Source organism: Muntiacus reevesi, chromosome 7 (genome assembly GCF_963930625.1).
Source record: "Muntiacus reevesi chromosome 7, mMunRee1.1, whole genome shotgun sequence".
NCBI lineage: Eukaryota > Metazoa > Chordata > Mammalia > Artiodactyla > Cervidae > Muntiacus > Muntiacus reevesi.
Window position 1 is genome coordinate 42,726,909 of NC_089255.1, and position 21,176 is coordinate 42,748,084.

Sequence of the window (21,176 nt, forward strand, 5' to 3'; positions counted from 1 at the left end):
AAAGGGCTCGTTCTGCTGCCTGTGGCTTCTCTCTGCAAGTGGCCTGTCATCCCTTCCTTTGAGGTCTGGCAGCCGACATTTATCTTGGTCTTTGTTTACAAACAAGGGTCATGCGTCCTGTTCTTTCTTTGCTATTTGGGGCTGACTTTAAATCCAAAGGAGCATATGTTTTACTTCCACTGTGTTGGTGTTTTTGGAGACAGACTCCAGCCTTAAGAGGAGTCTTAGAGAGTCTATAACCTCTTCTTTCCCTTTCTGAGGGAGTCTATAACCTCTTCTTTCCCTTTCCTTGACTTTCAGCTGATATATTCCCCAGAACCTACCTGGAAGCTGGAGCAGTTCTCCAATAGGGATGGTTTCTGTTTCACCAACTACCTCTGTTAGTACCATTGGAAATTCCTCTGAGGAAGAGAGTGTGGTCTCTAGTCTGTTTATCCATGGGCTCCACATTTACAAGTCATGTCACAGGCTCGTTTCTGGGGAATACTCTCACATCTTGAACGCTTTCTGTTTTCAACCTATAGGCAAACTGTTCTGTCTCCCAAGACTTAGGATGCCAGGGAAGGGCTCAAATCAGAAACCTGTGCAGTTTCAGGCCTCCGCACAGAAACTGTTTGATGGCCCTTTGGTTAACTAGAGCAGCACAGCAGGACCTCATCCCCTTAGACTTACAAACTATTTTTATTATGTGACTTGGTAATGAGCTAGTAAAGGATCACTTTTTTGAGTTTTTGCCATAACTTGCTTGTTTCCAGTTTCAAAGGGTTTCCTTTTTCATTTTATTAGGAGAGATTGAAAGGGTTGCAGATTTGAGGTAACAAAAAGAAAAGGAGCTAATATTAATTGAGCACCTACTATGTGCTGAGTATTCTAGTAACCCCTGACATATGCTGGGCTTCTCTGGTGGTAAAGAATCTTCTTGCAATTCAGGAGACCCAGTTTCAATTCTTGTATCCAGAAGATCCCCTGAAAAAGGGAATGACAACAGGACCTGGCAAGGTAGAAAGGCCCATTTTCAGTTGAAGAAACTCAGGGTCAAAAAGAGTTAAGTTAGTAAGTATGGTGGGGGTGTAACACAAACATAAGGCAGAATGCAAAGCCCAGGTTGCTTCCTTTCTTCCACACTGCTTCCACCTGGATTCAAAACCCCTTCCCAGTAGACAGGATGGACTCAGATTGTTGATCTCATCTAGTCTTCTGAGACTTAGGTATGTGACATCTATTGGATGAACAAGGAAACCAAGACTCAGAGGGTGTTGCTTGGGTTAATGGCAATCAGCTTCTATTAAGGTTTGATAGTTTCCGACTCATCTCAGAGGAATGACTTCCTGAGGAAATAGTCTTCACATGAAAAGGTTTAACCTCCAAGATCCTAATCAACTGTAATCTATTTGTATCACCTTTGATTTTCCAGACCTTGATCTTAGCAGTGTGTCTGTACTTACATATGCCTACTTTGTGCTTCTAGCATAGTTTTATTCCATAGACACAGGTCAGTGTCAATGAAATGACAGGCTTGACACTTATGCTGATATAGTTTTCTGTCCTATTACGCAGGCCAATTTTTTGTTATTGAGGATTTGAGATGGTTCAAAGATCACTTTTTCTATTTGTCATCATTATTGTTGTATTTGGAGGTTATGTTTTCCAAAGAGGACATTAGTGAATGAAATAGTATGACAAATATTTATAACAAATAGCTGAAAAGATTACTTTCCTCAGAAACTTTATATTGTCATCAGCAACAAACACCGGGACTTATTTCCTCACAGTTCCATGTTGGCCTGCTTTTTACTGAATTGAAATCATTTATAGTTCTCCTCTGCAAAAATTTTGGGAGTTCTGATGTTGGAGGGTCTCTCTTGCCATCCCTGAGGCCTCTACCTGAGGACCCCACTGAGTCAGGTAACTGCTGCAATTGCCTTCAGCCAATCTTGAAGACCTGAAATGCCATATTCTGTGGCCTGATGAAATTGGAGATGGGGATAACAGGTGAGGGATAAGTTGAAAAGTAAAGAGAAATGGGTAAAACTCATGATAAATAAGTCGGTCAGAGGAGAAATAGAGGATATGGGAAAACTAGCCTCTTGGAGATTCTTGAAATGAAGACTAGGATATGAAGAACATTTATTTGTTTCCTAGCTTATATTGTAGTCGGCCTCCTGGGGGGCCCCTAATGATCTCTGTCCTCTGATATCAGCACCCTAGTGGTCCCTTCCCACATTCCATCAGGGTTGGTCTGTGTTACCAGTAGCGTAGAGGAGAAGAGATGATAAAATATATTGTGGTTTCTATTTTGACTACTTTCTCCCTCTCCTGGTTCACTAACTCTGGGGGAAATCAGCTGTCATGTTGTGAGCAGCCCTTTGGAGAGGCCCATGTGTTGAAGAACATGGTAGTAATGGCATCACAACCACAGTAGAATCCAAGTGACACCTCTGCCAGAAAGCCTGTCCCATCTGCTCCGCTCTATTCCTTGTTAGACTATGGATAGATATTCATTATCTGTTGCTGTAGAACAAATCACCTCACAGTAATGGCTGAAAACAACAATGATTCATTGTTTATCAGGTTTTTTATTATTATTTATTAATTCTTTGTCCAGCTGAGTCGTTCTTACTTTGGTTTTTCCTGGACCTGTTCATTTGATTGCAGTCAGATGCAGATTTAAGACGGTGACACCCTCACATCTGGGGCCTCAAATAGCAAGGGATGGAATAGCTGGGGTGGCCTTTCCTTTTGAGCTTTATAAGAGTGTGGTATTCTCAGAGTACCAAGAAGACAAGAATAGAAGCTGTAAGTCCTTTTATGGTCTGGGCTTGGGGATATCGCACAACACCACTTCACCACATTCAACTGAACAAAGCAAGTAAAAAGATCAGCCCAGATTCAAAGAGTGGGAGAAATAAACTCTACCTCTTAATTAGAAAATTTTAAATAATGTGTGGTCATTTACACTGCCCTCCTAAGACCCCTGAGATCTCATCCAATGACCCCATTAGACTCAAAGGCCATGATCTTGACATCTGAATCTGGTACAGATATAGATAGGGTTTCTCATGGATAACTTCTCTGCAATCAGAGATTAAGGTTAGGTCCTATGTATTTCCTCTAAATTCTGCCTGTAAACTAAACCATACACCCAACATAAAGTGTTGAAACAGGGGCATGGTAACCCCAATAGATATTCCCATTCAAAAATAACACAATAGGAGACAATTGCAGTAATTGTTCCATAGAACAGCAATTCTGAAATCTATCTGGGTACATATTATCAGGTTTTCCAACTCAAGCAGGCAAGCTTTCTTGATAAGGGTCTAGGTCTTCTCTGGATTCAGTCCTCTGGTTCTTGGCTCCATCCTCTGGGATGTCATTTCTTTTTAAATACAAATGGCCTATAATTGCAGCTAAGTAGCTTTCTCAGCCTGCATACTGATTGTAGAAAGTTGGGTGGTCTAGAAGTCTCCTATCATTTTAGATACTTACTTGAATCTGACAGGATTCCTTTAAAAACATTATGGATTTTCTATGTACCTCATTATTGTTTATTTCATTAAATAAAATCTATACCTAAGATTCTTCTTGGGACAGACCTTTTTCTACACTAGTGCTGTCTAATAGAAATATAATGTAAGCAACCATTATGAACCACATATGTATTTTTTTTTTTTTAATTTATTTTTTTTTTAATATTATTTTATTAGTTGGAGGCCAATCACTTCACAACATTTCAGTGGGTTTTGTCATACATTGACATGAATCAGCCATATAGTTACACGTATTCCCCATCCCGATCCCCCCTCCCACCTCCCTCTCCACCCGACTCCTCAGGGTCCTCCCAGTGCACCAGGCCCGAGCACTTGACTCATGCATCCCACCTGGGCTGGTGGTCTATTTCACCATAGATAATATACATGCTGTTCTTTCAAAACTTTTTTAAAGTTGTAAAAGCCACACTTTAATAATGAAACAAATGGAAGTAATTTTAGTAATACATTTTGTTTAACTGAATATATCCAAAATATTACCACTTCAATGTGGTAATCAATATAATAAATTATTAATAAGGTATTTGGCTTTTTTCCTACTATTTTTTGAAATCTAGTGTATATTTTACACCTAGAGTACCTCTCATTTTGGATTAGCTACACTTCAAGTATGCACGCTGTGGTCATGTGTGGTTCGTGGCTACTGCACTGGGCAGCCCAGCTCCAGATTACTCGGAGCTATTTTGAGATTAGGCATCTATTTATCTTAGAAGTGCTTTTGTCTAGTTGAAAAGATCTACTCAAAGTCTTTTAATGGTCATAATAAACGGTCTTACAGCCACAATCTTGAGTAATCTTTACACTGAGACCATTTCTTATGTTGAGAATCCTTTGCCATCTGGAGAGGATGGAAATGAGGAACAGTTTTATTTCTAAACTCAGCAAGTTCCAGGTCCTCCTAATTTCCTCTAAATTCTGCTTTTAAACTCAGCGGTTCCTTCTTTAACTTTCTCTCTTTGCATACCTTTTTAAGCAAAGTTAAGAAAAAAATATCTATTGGCACTTCTAGCATTATACCTGAAAATTTCTTTAGCTCAGACCCACAAATTTATTAGATATGTGTTTTTTGCCTTACAAATGACTACAGGTTATAGTTTTGCAGATTGTTTCAGCAACTCAGGTGGCCCATTTTCAGCCTCCAAAAAAAAAATTCCTAACTGCCCTTTCAGCCTCTGCCAACTATCTAGTCCCAAAGCCAATGCCTCTTGTTTTTAAGTTTCTGTTATGGAATCACTGTACTCACTAATTTCTGTTTTAGTTATTTTCTGCAGAGTAACAAATAACTCTAAAACTTGGTGACAACAATAATTTACTGTTTCTGATGATTTTGTGAGTTGACTGGCTCTTTTAATTGCTGATGTCACCTGGGCTTGTTCAGGTTAACTAACTTCAGCTGGAAAACCAGCGAGGGGTGGGGATCAGCATGGCCCGTGGCCTCTTTCTCCCTGTCCTTTTGCATCCTTAAGGAGGCTAGACTTTGTGACATGGAGGTGGCAGCATTCTAAAGGTGCAAGATTTAATGTATAAGCATTTACCAAATTTCTACTAATCTACATTTCTTGGTCCCATTGGCCAGAGTAAGCCTGTGACCAAGTCCAGAGTCAATATGGGAGGAGTTACACAACAGTAAGGGTCCTGGGAGGAATGTTTAGTTGAAGAATAGCTAATGTAAACCTCTTATAGGTATCTTATGGATTACATGAGAGGATTTATACATAAAGCATTTTTTAGCATAGTACTACTGCTCTAAATCTGCCCAAATCCCCATAGGCAGACTCTGGAATTTGGTTCCACAGTTGCTCTTATTTCATGTTTGGAAAGATCCATCCATGTTCTTGTCACAGCCTAACAAAGACCAAGGGTTGAGCAGAGGGAACAGATTATGTCTAATATCAGACACTGTGCAAAAGACATCCACTCATTTAATCCTCAAAGCAGCCCATTTTACAGATGAGGAAATAAAGCACAGAGAAACTAGTTAATGGCCCAAGGTCACAAAGAAAATAAGCCTGGTCCTGGGCCCAGGCAGCCAGGCTCTGGGGGCTGTGCTTGTTTGTCATCACTTGTGATCACTGCTGCACGGCTGTGTACACACAGGGACAGCAGGAGGACCAACGAAAATGCAGGAAAACAAGGCCTGGGGTGCAGAAGGAATCAGGGCAGCATCCCAGAGCCTGTATATTTTTCCCTGGTGTTTGGCCCTTTGGGTTTTCTGTAGAAACTCTTCTTCTAGAACCCTGACTTTTCTTTGGCCATCAGCTTTCCCATTCAGGACAAATAGATAGGGAGAGATTTTTTTTTTTTTTTTCCTAGTTGATCTTACGTGATTCTCATATCTGAACTGAGCTTGTTAAGTTGAAAATCTTCTGATATATTATTTATAATAATGGCTTGGTAGCCCTGAATGTTGGCCAGAGTGTGCTGTGTCTCAGAAGAACTTGGCAGGGCTCACTGTCACCGCAGTGGAGAACACACAGATCCCAGCAGAAAACAGCCACTCTGGTTCTGCTGCTGCTGTTTCAAGATTAATGACACATGAAAGGGCCAAGTTTGCACGGTGAGAAAGAAGCAGCGGCTTACATTCACAACTGTGTCTTTTAATATCTACTCAAATGTTGCTGGTGTGGCACTTTAAAGGGTTATGGCCGTTACACATTTGGGGAAATAATGTGGAAATGTTAAAGAAATAAACTAAGTCTTCCCAGGAGGCACTAGTGGTAAAGAACCTGCCTACCAATGCAGGAGATATAAGAGACAAGGGTTAGATCTTGGATTGGGAAGATTCCCTGGAGTAGGAAATGGCAACCCACTCCAGAATTCTTACCTGGAGAATCCCATGGACAGAGGAACCTGGCGGGCTACAGTCCACAAGGTCGCAGAGTCAGACATGACTGAAGCGACTTAGCACGCACAGGTGTAAGTACTATAATGGAGTGTGTCTGTATAGAGAGAAGCTTTGAAGGAAGGGATATCTTTACTACCCAACTGCTTCTGGAGTAGTTTTTGTTTATGTGAACACTGAAGGCCTGGGTAATTAAATGTGTATTCAGTTAACAGAGAAAGAAGGTTTATGAAGGTAAAGCAACATGGAAGCCATAGAAGATGCCGTGTTTACACAGATAGGTGTGAGTCACTCACCTTCAGGGCCCTGCACTTGGAAGCCCATACAGTGAGCACAGAAGTAAGCTGTTTTGAAGTTAATTTCTATTGCAAGTGTCAACAGTCTCAAAAGTGTTGCCTTACATTACAAAGCTCTTTTGATCTTTGATACTACAGGGATTTTTGCCATGAATACTTAAAGGAGCCTTGCCTGCTTCTCAGGGTGGCCTGTCATTAAGGAAACTGGTGCCCCAGGGAGTTTGCCTCTTCCTCCTTCATAGTGGAAATCATTTCCTCTGCCTGGGAACTCTAACCATTTGGGCTTAGAATTGTGTTATGGACTGAATAAGAGATTGGAATCTCTCCGTGTCCTGTTCCCTCTTGCCTTGCCTCCTCCTTTGAGGTGTTAATGAAAGTGTTAGTCTTCAGTCGTGTCTAACTCTGTGATCCCATGGACTGTAGCCCTCCATGCACCTCTGTCCATGGAATTCTCCAGGCAAGAATACTGGAGCAGATTGTTATTTCCTTCTCCAGGGGATCTTCCCGACCCAGGGATTGAACCTGGGTCTCCCACATTTCAGGCAGATTCTTTACTTTATGGTTTGTTTATCTTGTGTAGGTTCAGCACTGGATGGGAGCCATTTGTTCCCACGTTCTGCATTGTTGCTTCCTTGCATAAGTGCATGAGATATGTTCTCTGCGCCATCCCCCTACACCTCAAATGCCTAATTTATTTAAGAAACCTTTCATTTTTTGACTTGCATTTAATGACATCCATATATTTGTAACAGGGAAAGCCATGAAGTAATACAAATCATGGAGCAAAATATTGTTTTTAAGATACATCCTTTCTAGTTAAGTCCTTACGACTGAAATAATAGAGGCGTTGTTTGTTTATTCATCAGTTTTGGTGAGTGGGGTGCATCCACCGCAGACTCATTTCCTGAAGTGCATGGAATGATGTCCATTGAAGCCATGGGTGTGGTTGGCAGTCCCTGTCTGATTCCCTGGGCACATCCAGAGCTGCGTTTCCAGATGCAGTAGGCATCCCTGATTTGATGCAACAGACAAAGAGGGTTTGAAGGGAGCCAGGGAGAAAAATAGACAGGATTAAAGGAAAGGCAGAGTGATTTCTAGTCGAGTCACAGTAAGGTTTTCTGGGTCTGGAGACAAGCTAGAATGTCAGCTGCTGAAACAAGAAGCTGAGAGCTGACACATATCTCCATCCCTGAAGACTCTCTGAGGCAATTTTAGTTTTTCTAGATAAATATATATTAAAATGCTGAAGATAAGAACCCACTGTAAAGCACAGGGAAATCTACTAAATGCTCTGTGGTGATAGAGAGGGGATATGTGTATACATATAGCTGATTCACTTTGTTGTATAGTAGAAACTAACACAACATTGTAAAGCAGCTGAACTCCAATTAAAAAAAATAAACCAAAAGATGCTGAAGAGAACAAAGTAGGCTAAAATGACCCAGATTTGTTTTACTGTGTTTCTACTTAAATTTAGACAGCCACTCCCCGTCCTTTTAATTGAGCTGTTCAAGTCATAACTGAGAAGACACCCAGCTGATGGCACCAGGATGAACCCCCTGTTCCTCTTCAGGTCCCGGGGCTTAAACCTGGCTCCTGGCAGTAGGTCTCTGGCTGCAAAGCTCTGTCTTTAGGCAAACTCAAGTTATAAACACTTTCTTCAGAGGCTGGCAGTGCTTTGAATTTTGGATCTCTAACAGCAGAGCAGAGCCGCCAACATAGGGCAGGCTTGGATGGTGGTTTGTTGACATGACCTGGCAGAGCTCGGAAAGGCTTTGGTCCCCCAGATCTCTCCCACCCAGTTGCCACACCACTAAGAAGTCATTTCTTTGTGTTAACACATACCTTTTAAACAAAGGCTTACTGTTTGTAACGTAAGAGAAAGAGCTTATTTTTTTTTTCCAGTTTTTATATGAATTGGCTACATTTGATCTACTCTTTCCTGGTAATGAGTTGGACACCTCTGAGAGAAAGAAAAGGGGCTCACGAGCTGAGGACAAGGTCAAAGCAGTCATCTGGCTGTCTAGCCCATGTGGGGGTGTAGGGACCCTTAGGGAAGGGCTCCTGGCAATCAGGGTGTGGATTCTGTGTGCCCCTAATCCCCTTGCCTGTATCCTAGCCACAGCAGCTCTCAGGGTCCCAAATTTATATTTACACTTTCCCTTTGACTGTATCTATCCAAAGTCAAATGGTCACTTACGTATAGCATGTTCAAAATGGAATCCATCTTTCTTCCTTTTTATTTATTTATTTTTTTGCCAAAGCTCATATCTTCTCTTCTGTTCCAGTTCTTCCTGAACATCTCCCCTTCTTCTCCTACTCAGTTACCAGTCTTGGAAATTGTATTCCTCTGCTCCCTGCCTGGCTGCCCTGACCTCTTTTCCGCTCTCAGCCTCTTCACACAGACGGTTTCAGCAGTCTTTTTATTGGTCTTCCTGCTTCAACTGCTCTCTCCCACTTCCTTTCCTCCTTCACACCACTGCCAAAATGAACTTTGTAAACACGCATTTGATCACTGCTGTCCTCTAAAACCCTTCCTTAAGCTCTGTCATCGCTATAGAATAATCTAAACTCCATTGTACAGCACAGAGAGCCCATATCAGCCTGGCCATCCCACAGCCCGGTCACCCTGGAACACAGGCCTCAGTGACTTTGCTTATACTCTTTCCTCTGCATCAAACGACCTTTTCCTCCCCATCCTGCTGTCACCATTTCATCAAATCTAACATAACCATCTCCTCCTCCCTGAAGCTGTCATTCCTCCAGGCCATCCCTCCACCCCCGAGCACTTGAGATGGTGCTGCTCCCGTAGCACTGATGTTCAGCCCAGTCAGTGCCCACACACGGAAATGATCCGCTGATGCTCATCATTGATGGAGGGGATGATAATGGAGAAAGAACTCCAAGAGATGACAGAAGAGAAGAGGAAACACTGAACACTGAATTCAAACAGCAAATAAGATCTATCATTTAAAACCATCAGACTAAAAAAGATGAAAAAGATTCATAATGCCGAGTGTCCAGGGCAGGGGAGGAAAATAGGTGGCTTCATTGATTTTTGGAAGGATGGAATATTAGTAGAGCTTTGCTTGTGATAGGAAATTTTGAAAGGATGCATCAGTGCCTTTAAAAAGATAAGCAGATTTGACCCAGCAATTCTACATTGCAGAATTCATCTTAAGAGGATTACCTGATAAGGATTCAGTGATGCTTATAAAAGACCCTTGTTTCCATCAGCAATAATCTGGTGATAACTGAAATCATCTAACTACAGTCAATTGATTAAATAGATCATAGCACATTTTTATCCTGGGTTATTAAACAGCTATTAAAAATAATAACATAGTTCTATACTTATGAATGTGGAAGGGTAGTATTTGTGATAAATTGTAGGGTAAAAAAATTTGATTATAAAAATATATGCATTCTATCATCTCCCATCAAAATATAGTATAACGAATCATGAGGAATGTGTTTTATCAGGCCAACCATGCTTGTTTCCAGTTGATGGAGTTCTTTAAATTTTTCTGTATTTTCTGAATTTTTTGAAATGATCAGGGATGAGTTGTGTACACACACACACACACACACACACACACACACACACACAGGCTATTCCGTTAGGGGAAAGAGCAGAGAAAGATAAAAGCAGCAGTCTAGCCTGCTTAAATTGCCCACCAGTTCTCAGCTTTATTAACAGCCTCAAGGCATCCTGGTTGGTGGACATTTAAGGCAGCAGAGAGGCAAATGTGTCCCATACCCTTTCTGTTGATATCCAAGCTAGCCAAGAATCCACATGAGAGTATCTGGAAGACACAGGGAACTAAATCAGTGGGTGACCCTGAATAATTCATGGCCATAAAACTTTTCCAAGTTCTACCATAGGGGAAAATCACTTTTTAAAGTCTCCCTATCAGGAACCCTAATCTGACTGAGCTAAAAGTTAGCAAGGAAGTTGGCAGTAGCCTCAGAAGCTGATGGCCTTGGTCCCCTTCCCCCTCCTTTCCCCACCAACCCGCATCACAGTTCATGGAGTGCCTGCTGATTTCCAGTTCATTAGAAGTACTCCAGAGTGAGTGTTTGTTGAAAACACTATCCAGCGGAAGCTGCAAGGGGCAGGCTGGGCATTGCTGTGGTGACAGTGCTGAATGCAGGGCCCAGGGAATGTGGCAGCAATCTTTGCCTCTGGGTTATTCCGCAAACCTACCCTGCGGTTTGCTCAGATCCCTGGACCAGGCAGAGAGTCAGGAGGCACAATTAGCTTGGTGCTAGAGGACAGGGTTGCCTTGCCCTCCAAGCTGTTCTGTGCAGCTCAAAACAGCCTGCTCCCTGGGCCAGCTCGTGGGGACTGCCCCATCCTTCATTGCTCCTTCCCTGCATTGTGACCACTCAGGTTCCTCCATCTTGGACCTTGGAGCCAGCTTCTCCCCTTGCCAACCCCTCAGCCTGTCCACAGCTGTGTCAGTGGCCAGAGGCCTGGGCAACGAGGTGGTTGGGAGAGCACCTAGCCTGCTCTGTGTGTGACCCACGCTGGCCCTGCCGGTGCTGCTCTGAGTCCTTCCCTCCTCCCCCCTTGGTAGTGCTCCCTCCCCAGGGCCCCCCAAACCCATCTGGAGGCCCCAAGGCCCACACTGCCAGCAGTTTAGCCGGAGTCTGTCCCCAGAGCAAATTGTCTGGGAGCTCTGCCAGTTTCTGAAGAAAATGTGCTTTGTGAACAGGGGAAGAAGCCTCTTTTATACTTTCTGTTAATCACTTTATTCACATAAGAGGACTCTGCATGCTTCCTTCCTTTCCCACAACTCCTCCTCCTCAAGCCCCTGCTTCTCCGGGGACCTTGAGGAGACAAGAGCAAAGAAAGGAACAGGTGGTAAATGAGCATCCGAAACATGAGGGCAAAAGAAATGTTCTCCTAAAAGGTTCAGTTTTTTGAAAGGTTGAGGTATTATACTAAAGCACATTTTCCCAGAGCAGAAGAAAAAAATGATTGGGGCTGGACTGGGAAGTTTATTGCAGCCCATTATAAGCCCTCTCCCCCCTTCCACAAAACAAAGAGCAGTATGAGTTAAGTCTTTAAAAGCAAACTATAATTAAGGTCTGTTGTCTACAAGGTAGATTTCTCTGTGATGTTTCTAAGCTGGTTTGATTTTCTCTGCCTCAACTTGCCCTTTCACTCTGGGTGTCTCTCTCTTCCCCGCCTTTCCTTTCTGCCTTTGGCCTTTCCCTCTTCCCTTCCTTCCCAGTATTCACTATTCCAAAAGTGAACTGAGGCCAACAGCACAAGTATGACTATTAGAGAATGAGACTTTTATGTTTAAAAAAATATTTTAAAAGTCAAGCTTAGATGAGGGACATCCTTCAGGTAATGAGTTCAGGAAGTCATGTATTAAACATCATTACTCAAGATGTTTATACAAATCCTTATTTAGAATTGCCTTTGGGGATGGCTTGCAAGGCACACACACAAAAAGCCATCTCCTCTTGTCCCCTCTTGATTATGTTTCTTCTTCAATAGGTTTAACTCTAAACGACAGATTTCTGAAGGGAAAAAATAATTTTAAAGTAAATTGTTGTTGGTGGCCAAGATTGACTACCAATAAAAACACACACGTGTGGATAGTTTAAGTAAGCCTTAAGGGCCTTCACAATGGAGATGGTCTAAAATTATTTTGTGAAAATAGAGCAACGTTGGAGTCAGGCATAGCACCCAGAGAGGCCACGATGGAAAAGAGTGTTTCACTTTCATGTATCAGTTCAGAGACATTGCATGTTGTTTAGTTTTCATCAGCCTTGTTGCCATGTAGAGAAGGCTGCTGTGACCTGTGATATGCACTAACATTTTATCGTGTGCACTCTGTGATGTACCAGGCTCCACACTGAGCGTGTTCGGTGCAGCATCCTATTTAATTCTCCCAGCAGCCCTGGGAGAAAGCTGAGGCTTTGAGAGGCAGGGAACTGACCATGGTCACACAGCAAGAGAGATGCAGACCCAGGACTTGGACTTGTTTTGCTGATTCCAGGACCCAAATCACCCACTTGCCAACCTGAGACAGGTCATCTGTTTTCTTTGTGCTTCTAACACATCCAGCTGTTTAGAGCCTTAAATAACATACCACATCATAGACTGCTCAGTGTTACGTGAGTGTTCGTGCCTTTCTTATGTGACTGTCTCTCCTTAATCCTCAGTAGTCTCATTACTTACATTCCTCCCCCCACCTCAGGAACTTCTTTCTCTATTTTGTCCTAGAATATTATTCATGATTTCTAAAAGAAATCTCAAGAAATTTTTATTTCTACAGATGTTCACTCTAGCCATTTGTAGATGTTTCTCCCTTGCCTCATAAAGGAGATCTCTGTAGAAATGTTTTATCATTGACATACTACAAATAGTATACATTATTTTCTTTGTAAATCTTAAAAGAAATCTCAGTATGTAAACATATTATATCATGTATTCACAGTTCCATCAAATATGCTTGGTAATTGGTAGCTCATCCAGAACTTGCAAATCTGCCTTTCTCTCAGGAAGTAAACCCCATGACTAACACCTGAAGGACCCACCTTGACTACCTTCTGTAGTTTCCTCATTTTCCCATAGCCTTGGTGGTGGCAACATTCTCTCTGACCTTTCCACGTGTGTGTGCTTCTCTGGCTCATCTTGAAGTCGTGTGTGGATCTTCTCGTTATCTTGATCTCCTCCGTGGCCCACAGCTCAGAGTGAACCTAGAGGACTGCTTGGCAAAGACTGTTAATTTAGCTGCTTTGTTCATCTGCAACTCTGCCCCAGTCCCTCTAAGCAGCCCTACTACTTTCTAACCTATCCCCAGGTGGCTAATTCCAATTCCACATATTAAATGAGAAACTGGTGTTCCTCAGAGTAGACGCTGAGATCCATTTCAGGACCACCAATAATTTTGGGTCTTAACTATAGTTCTTGTTTCTAACCTTGGTGGTGGTTTTAGTACCAGCTTTCCAAAAAAAGAATTGTGACTGTTTCAGATAAGATAGTATCATACGAGCCAGTGGCCATGAACTAAAATGAAGAGGAAGGAAATTCTGATAAAGTGAATAATAGCTTTGATCATGAAAATTCTTTAAGGTTAAGTCCCGGATTAGGATAATCCATTTCAAATTATGAGGTGATGCTGTCTCACAGAGAAACATGAATCCTTTTCAGAGGTTGTAGAACATTCCACCTGACAAGTCGTCAGCACTTATGATGAAGTAATTTAAGCAATTGTGTGTATGCTTAGTTGCTCAGTCGTGTCCAACTCTTTGCAATCCCATGAACTGTAGCCCACCAGGCTTCTCTGTCCATGGGGATTCTCCAGGCAGGAATACTGGAGTGGGTTGCCATGCCCTCTTCCAGGGGATCTTCCCAACCCAGGGACTGAACCTGGGTCTCCCTCATTGCAGGTGGATTCTTTATCATCTGAGCCACCAGGAAAGCCCAAGGTAGGTGATTAGGGAACCCCATTAAAGACAGACAAACTGAAACAGAATGGAGCTAAATTTCTTGAGAGGGAAAAATTGGTTAAAAGGTAGGATTGATATAGTAGTTTAATTAGGTTGTAAATTCAATATACATATTTTATTCTTCTTTTCTACTAATAGTACTTCACAGTGTGTATATGTATAAGTATCATATGGTCATCTTCATCATTTTTAGCCCTCTGTAGTACTAGACTAGAAATGAAGGATGTTGAATTTGGGGTTTACCTCTATGATAAGCTCAGCCATTGAAGTCTAGCCAGGCTGTCCTTCAAGTTTCTCATCTTTAAGTGTTGGCACAGAGCTAGGGATGGTGGATGGATAATAATTAGGCATGTGAAGGTGCTGTGGCAATTTAATTACTATTTTAAAGTACTTGGAGATCCTTAGATGAAAGTTGCTTATCCAAAGAAAAGTTATCTTATGATCCCACCCATGTTCCTGCTCCAGATTTTTGGTCCAAAGTGAAAGGGGTTAACCTAGAGGCTGGAAAGCTCCGCTACTAGAATTGTGATGAGAAGCATAGACATGAAGCTTGTCAGCCCTTGTTCAGAGTGATCATTTATTTTAAGTTGCACAATTCTGCAACAAATCACCATGTCCCCAAGAGACAATGTCATATCATCCATCAAGCCTGCCACTGGGGAATTTTCTGCCTCAACAACTGCTTGTACTTAAAACTGGCTCACACTAAGAAGTCACAACCTCCTTCTGATGGTTGGTCTCATGAATCCATTTTTTTTTCAAGATGGATATAAAAAACTAGTCTTCAGTATGCAGAATAAATTGGTGGGTTCTAGTAGCTGTGGAGGAGAGCAACTGGGAGAAAGAACAGGCTGTAGGTTCCCTCTTTTGTTCCTCATTTCTGGAGAACCTACTTAGCTCTGCTCATGTGATTAGAATGGAAGAAAAATAAGGTTTAGGGCTCAATGGGAAAGCAAATGTAGCTTCCCTGAGAAAGTTCCTCTCCTGCTGCCTCATTGTCTCCTGGGTTTGATCCCAGAGCACTGGCCACTGTGCACCTGGAACACCTTCTCCTTCCCTGCACTGCACATTGGTGTGTGTAGGAAAAGCTGCTATTTGAAGTTTGATGGGGAGGCTTTCTACCTGCACCCTCTCAAAATGAGGAATGTCCAATATCAATTCCACCCAGACAGGCACAGTGATATTAGTGGTGGGTTGGGGTAGGGGAGTCTATGCTTGACATCCCCAAAGTATTCCTACAGGGCCCTATTGAACCAGAGCCGCCTGCAGAGCACTCTGAATCTGGGGGCTTGGGACTCTGCATTTTCACAAGGTCCCCAGATTTCTTGTATCTGGAACAGGGAAAGGGCTCAATACGTGATATAAAGTCCCTTTTATCATCTATGAGCATTTGGATTGCCTCCCCCACGTGTCTCTGCCTGCTTGTTGAATCCCAGATGCAGCCAATGCTGGGCAGCAGACTCCGAAACACAGTGTAGTCACACAGAGAGAAAGGAATAATTCTCCAAGCTTTCCCCTACCCTAACACATTCTTTAAAAGTAATTCCTCTCAAAGATCTTTAAGATATTAGTAAAAGAGTTATTAAGACTGGTGATAAGGAGAGAGAGGGGGAAATAGAAGATGCAAGACAGATAAAAACAGCAACTGTGGATATTGCTGTTTTTTTTAACCTGTTTTCTCTCCCATCAACCAACCAACAGCGAGTATTCACACATACTCTGAGTTCCTGATCTTCTGGTTCAACCATGGTGTTGCCTCTACCCCTATTCTAGAGGCTTGTTGTGCCTCTTTTCTTAGATTGTGCTATAAGATAGAAATAGACCCACACCACACATTCCCCCTCATTCAGCCTCTTCCTTCAATGGTCCAGTTCTGATAACAAAACTCTGCCCCTTGTTCCCAAATGCCCAGGCACTCCACCACACCTGTATTCCCCAAACCCAGATCTTAGCTGTATCTGTACAGCTGAGTACTGAGTATTCCAGTACAGATTACTCAGATACAGCTGTGCTCCCTGTATCTGAGTGCTGGTTCTGGAACATCCCTTAGTCCCCTTTCTATCACTCAGGCCTGCCCATTGCTAACAAGTCTCTTTGCCCAGTGGCAGAGCCCGCGTCCTCTACCTGGTGATACAGCCCTGCCTAACTGCCTGAACTTCAACATTGATTGTCAAATTTCTCATGGTTGGGCTCAGCCTACTGTTGGGCCCTTACTTTGAGAACAACTGGTGCCCCACTTTGTTACAACCTTGTATGGAGCTACCCATGTTCCCTGGATAGTATCTTGGTTTGGCAGAACCCCCACTGTCACCTAAGCCTACCTCCCACCAGCTTAATCACAGATTTGATGCTTGTCACTCGTGGTCCTCAGTGTCCTGCTCTAGTCAGGGAGTCAACTGCTGGGAATAGGCAGCCGAGGGTACAGAGAGAGATTGTCATCAAACTGAGCTGCTGCTGTTTCCAAGGAGACCCATCCACTGGCTATGTGAATAGCTGTGTTGGGGAAAGCCCATAAGGGAGGCTGAATTTTTACCATTAAAAAGCATAAAATCTTTTTACCTAGAGCCTTGCCAACAAAGTTTAAATCTCCCACCCCCCAAAAAAGCCAGTACCAATACAAATAGAATGTGAGAAGCTTTAGAAAAGCAGAACTTTAAGCTCTAGGCGGCTGAGATGCTGCAGAGTAGTTTCTATAGTAACTCAGGCTGGAAGGGGGCACTTCCTAATCCTCTGGGCAATTGCTGTACTGATCACTACTCCCAAACATCAGGACAGGTTGGCTGCAGTGCTTTTTAACTTCCTTTCTGAACTGAGCCCTGTGCAGGGCTGAACTGGGGACAGGAGAAAGTACCTCTACATGGTATATGAGAGAACATGGAATTTTCTCCCCCAGCCAAAGATCTATCTGCTGGTCAACCTTGTACCTTGAATTCCCTCCACTAAAGACTAAACTCAGCTATTATGTATCCCCAGGATGCATGCTCATTTGCTTAATTGTACCTGACTCTTTCGGAGAAGGCAATGGCAACTCACTCCAGTACTCTTGCCTGGAAAATCCCATGGGCAGAGGAGCCTGGTGGACTGCAGTCCATGGGGTCTAGAAGAGTCGGACATGACTGAACAACTTCAGTTTCACTTTTCACTTTCATGCATCTGACTCTTTGCAACCCCAGTCACCTGGGGAGCCCAGGTAGCCTAAGACACCCTCTTCGAAACCTAAATGTGTTCCACTTGAGTTGAATAATAGATCCTCCATGTGCAGTGACTGGTTTTTAAGTTACCACTTTTCCATCCAGGCAATTAGACATAGGTCAGGTTCATTTGCACTGGGGACCCAGGGGAGGAAAGAGTGCAGACTTGCATTGATTAAGGCGTACAGCTCAGGAGTAGAAGACATCAGGGTCAGGGAGGGAGCTGGACAGTCAGAAGCCAACGAACAAACAAAATGGCTTCCCCAGTTTCCTTCAGAAAGGAGCAGAGGGTGTGTGTGTGTGGGTGTGTGTCTTGTTGAGTGTGTGGCAGATGAAGTGAGATACTAACTTCCATTTACCTATATTTACAACTCTTTAGAACCACAACATCTTGGGTGTGTAAACAAATGAGAAAGTGCTTATCCTTCCCTAAATACAGGCGAAGTGGACTGATTTTTAGCCTCAGATACATATGAAAATCTGTGGACTAGGAGCTCCACTTGTTTATTTTTTGATGGCTCTTGGAATAAAATGTTCCAAATTTAACATTTAAAAGGGAACAAAGTAACCCATTATGCAAATGGTATTATGGGATAGAGTCCCTGGGCCAAGGAAGATGAATGTATTCATAATTGTGTTTTAATCCTCTCCACTGGAAACAATTGCTTGTCTATTCTAACCTGATTTTGCCGATTTTTGAGTCAAGAGATGGTGACTTGAGTCTAAAACTTGGTCAAGATGACTATCAATTGCCTAACTATAAAGGATCTTGTAATGTTACCTCCAAATTATAAAGTCATTTATAATTCCCTTTGTCATTACAGAAAGATGTTGTTTTAAAAGACTGAATGATGAGCTTTGTTTCCTACTTTTAATTATTTTTGTTATGAAAAATACCTAAAATTTGAAACTGGGAAAGAACAGCGACAATTAAGAAAACAATCTGCAATTGATACACTTCTCCCTCTAAATTACATTTTCCAATGGTTTATTTGTAAAAGTTGACCAATCCAGTTTGAGTGTTTCCATATATACAAGGCTATATTTCTCCCCTGAGGAGTTTCCTGGCAGTCAGGCTAAGAACAGTAATGAGTTTTCCAATCGAGACCAGCTGGAATCAAGTCTCCAAGTACTTTATTCTGTGCAAAGAATGCACCACTTGTCACATAGATATAAAAATTCTTAATGAAGCGTTAATAAAGAGAACTATTTACCCTTCATGAGCTATTATAGAGGCCAATAAGAGTGTAGAAATATAGCTGTTTGAGAAAGAGGGATTAATTGAATTTTTCTCAGTCATAGCTCTCAGCTATTGGTGGGAATAACAGAAACTCAAATGTTGTTCAATTACCCAGTCCTGATCCTGAACAAAGTTGAGTTTTCCTTCCTTAGGACCCAATTACAAAGCATACAGTTACACCATTGTCACTGAAGCAGAGGCAAACACACTTCATCTTCTGCAAAGCAATGGCCTGAAATGTAATCCTGCTACAAGATTAATGTCAAGCTACAGTTATTTCACTGATGGCTGTGCTTGCAACTGAAGACTGTTCTCCAAATGTGAGCAGTTCTCTAGTATATCCTGATGTGATAGCTTACACATAGTGCTGCCTCACTCTGCTCCTTGAAGGACTGAACTGGAGTGATTAGTAGCTCAAAGATCCTTCCTTCCAAGCTCCTGTCTACAGCTAACAAGCCAAGGCAATAAAATTCCTGAATAGATGTGTCTAAATTAAGGAATTCCTCCTGGACAAGTATAACATAAAGATAATTAAGGGTATTTTAAGACCACAAGGAGATAAAACCACTCAATCCTAAAGGAAATCAGTCCTGAATATTCACTGAAAGGACTGATGCTGAAGCTAAAGCTCCAATACTTTGGCCACCTGATGCAAAGAACTGACTCATTGGAAGAGACCCTGATGCTGGGAAAGATTGAAGGCAGGAAGAGAAGGGAATGACAGAGGATGAGATGGTTGGCTGGCATCACTGACTTGATGGACATGAGTTTGAGCAAGCTCCAGGAGTTGGTGATAGACAGAGAAGCCTATAATGCTGCAGTCCATGGGGTCGCAAAGAGTCAGACATGACTGAGTGACTGAACTGAAGAGAAAACAGTCATCTCAGCAAGTTCCCGTTAACACCTTATGAAATAGAGTTTGTATAGAAAAAGGAATTTGAGGGTTCACAGAGTCATGACTTCTGTGGGGCTCATCCCCATGGAATTCGGTGTTAAAACTTTGCTTAACAATTGAATTTTCTTTACTACTATGCACAGTGTACCTTCCACAAACATACACTGTAATAAGGATAATTTATCTCATTTCTTGGCACACAGCAAAGGAATAATATTTAAAAATCATGGGAAACAGAGACTACCACCATGACACCCTGTCAGTAAGGGGTTATCCTAGAAAGACAGTAAAAAAGAGTTCTAGAGCCCATTTACTCCATTTTGCTACTAAACCTCATTTCCAGCAGTATATAGTGGGGGTAGGTATACCAATATTACTTGTGGCTATCTTCCAGGGATATTGGAAAGATCCACTGGGAAACTGTATATGAAAATGTTTTATAAAGTGTACCAAATACTATTTGTTATAGTGGTAGTCAATATTCTTTTCATTATTGAATTTACCTCAGATTTAATCTAAGAAGAAATTATTTTCTTATGACCCTCTTCACGTCCAAGGTCTGGTGCATTATCTTCTACTTGGGAAATTTTAACCATTAGGAATCAAAATGCTACAAGCCTTACTCAGAGTATTAGTTGACTTCCTCACTGGGATGTTGGTAGAGATCTGGATTATCATTTTCCTGGAGTGGCTTTAGCTATTTGGTTATAAATCTCCCATCATAAAAAAAAACTTCCATCATAGAAAATATAGAAAACTCAAGCAAGACAACTCTCTCTGACACTTTGCTCATGCACACATACATACAATCATTCAGACATTAACTACATTTAGTAAGTACCCATATACCAATACTGAGCACAGAAGAATGAATCACATTTCTGTTCTTAAGATGCTCACTGTTTCATTAACAATAAACTAAAAGACATGATACATACTACTCTAGATATTTCAGGCTTTTCTAGTACCAGTGCTGGGGATATAGTGCATTTTAACAAATACTTACAGAAAGAAATGAATAAAACACAGGCCACTAGTTTTCTTAGAAGAAAGGTTGAAGTCACTGAGTTCCAGTTTTGAGGGTCAACAGGAGATTTGTGTTTTCTGAGTCAATGTATCAGAGATTTCTCTTCCTGAAATCTAGAACAAAACCAAACTTTTACGTTACTTTCCCAATGCAACAAGGAGGTCATGGTGACCCTTGCATTGCAGTGAGAAGGTGTTTGTACTCACTGCCTATTCATCCTTTTTTATGAAGAAACAACCCAATGTCCATCATGGTAAAGGAATATACAAAATGTGATATAGACATATAATGGACTTAAACTCAGCATTTAAAAGGAATGAACTATTCATCTGTGCAACAGTGTGGATAAATCTCAAAAGTTATGCTGATCAAAAAAGATAAACACAAAAGAATATGCATTTCATGATGCCTAAAAATGATATATCTAATTGTAGTAATAATTGTCATTAGTGTAGATAGCAGGTAAATGGCTGCCTGGGGTTGGTGTTAAGGAGTACGTTATTTCACGGGGATTTGAGGAATATAAAGAGCTAAAATAAGATCAGAGTATATAATTTGAAAGAAATGTTAGCTCCATATTCTTTCAACAACAGTAGTGTGGTATGTCTCAGAGAATATGAAACACAAGGCACTTGAATCTTCAGGAAACATTTACAGATTTATG

At 41.8% G+C, this 21,176-nt stretch overlaps 1 long non-coding RNA gene across 1 annotated transcript in view; it reads right to left on the reverse strand.

The window, feature by feature from the left end:
* Positions 1–225: 225 nt before the first annotated feature.
* Positions 226–21,176, reverse strand: part of LOC136172308 (uncharacterized) — a 37,394-nt gene continuing 16,443 nt past the window's right edge. The window contains exons 2-3 of the long non-coding RNA XR_010664000.1: positions 20,492–20,625; positions 226–991 (exon numbers count right to left, since the gene is read on the reverse strand). This is a non-coding gene — a long non-coding RNA (uncharacterized lncRNA). The remainder of the gene's footprint in view (positions 992–20,491; positions 20,626–21,176) is intronic.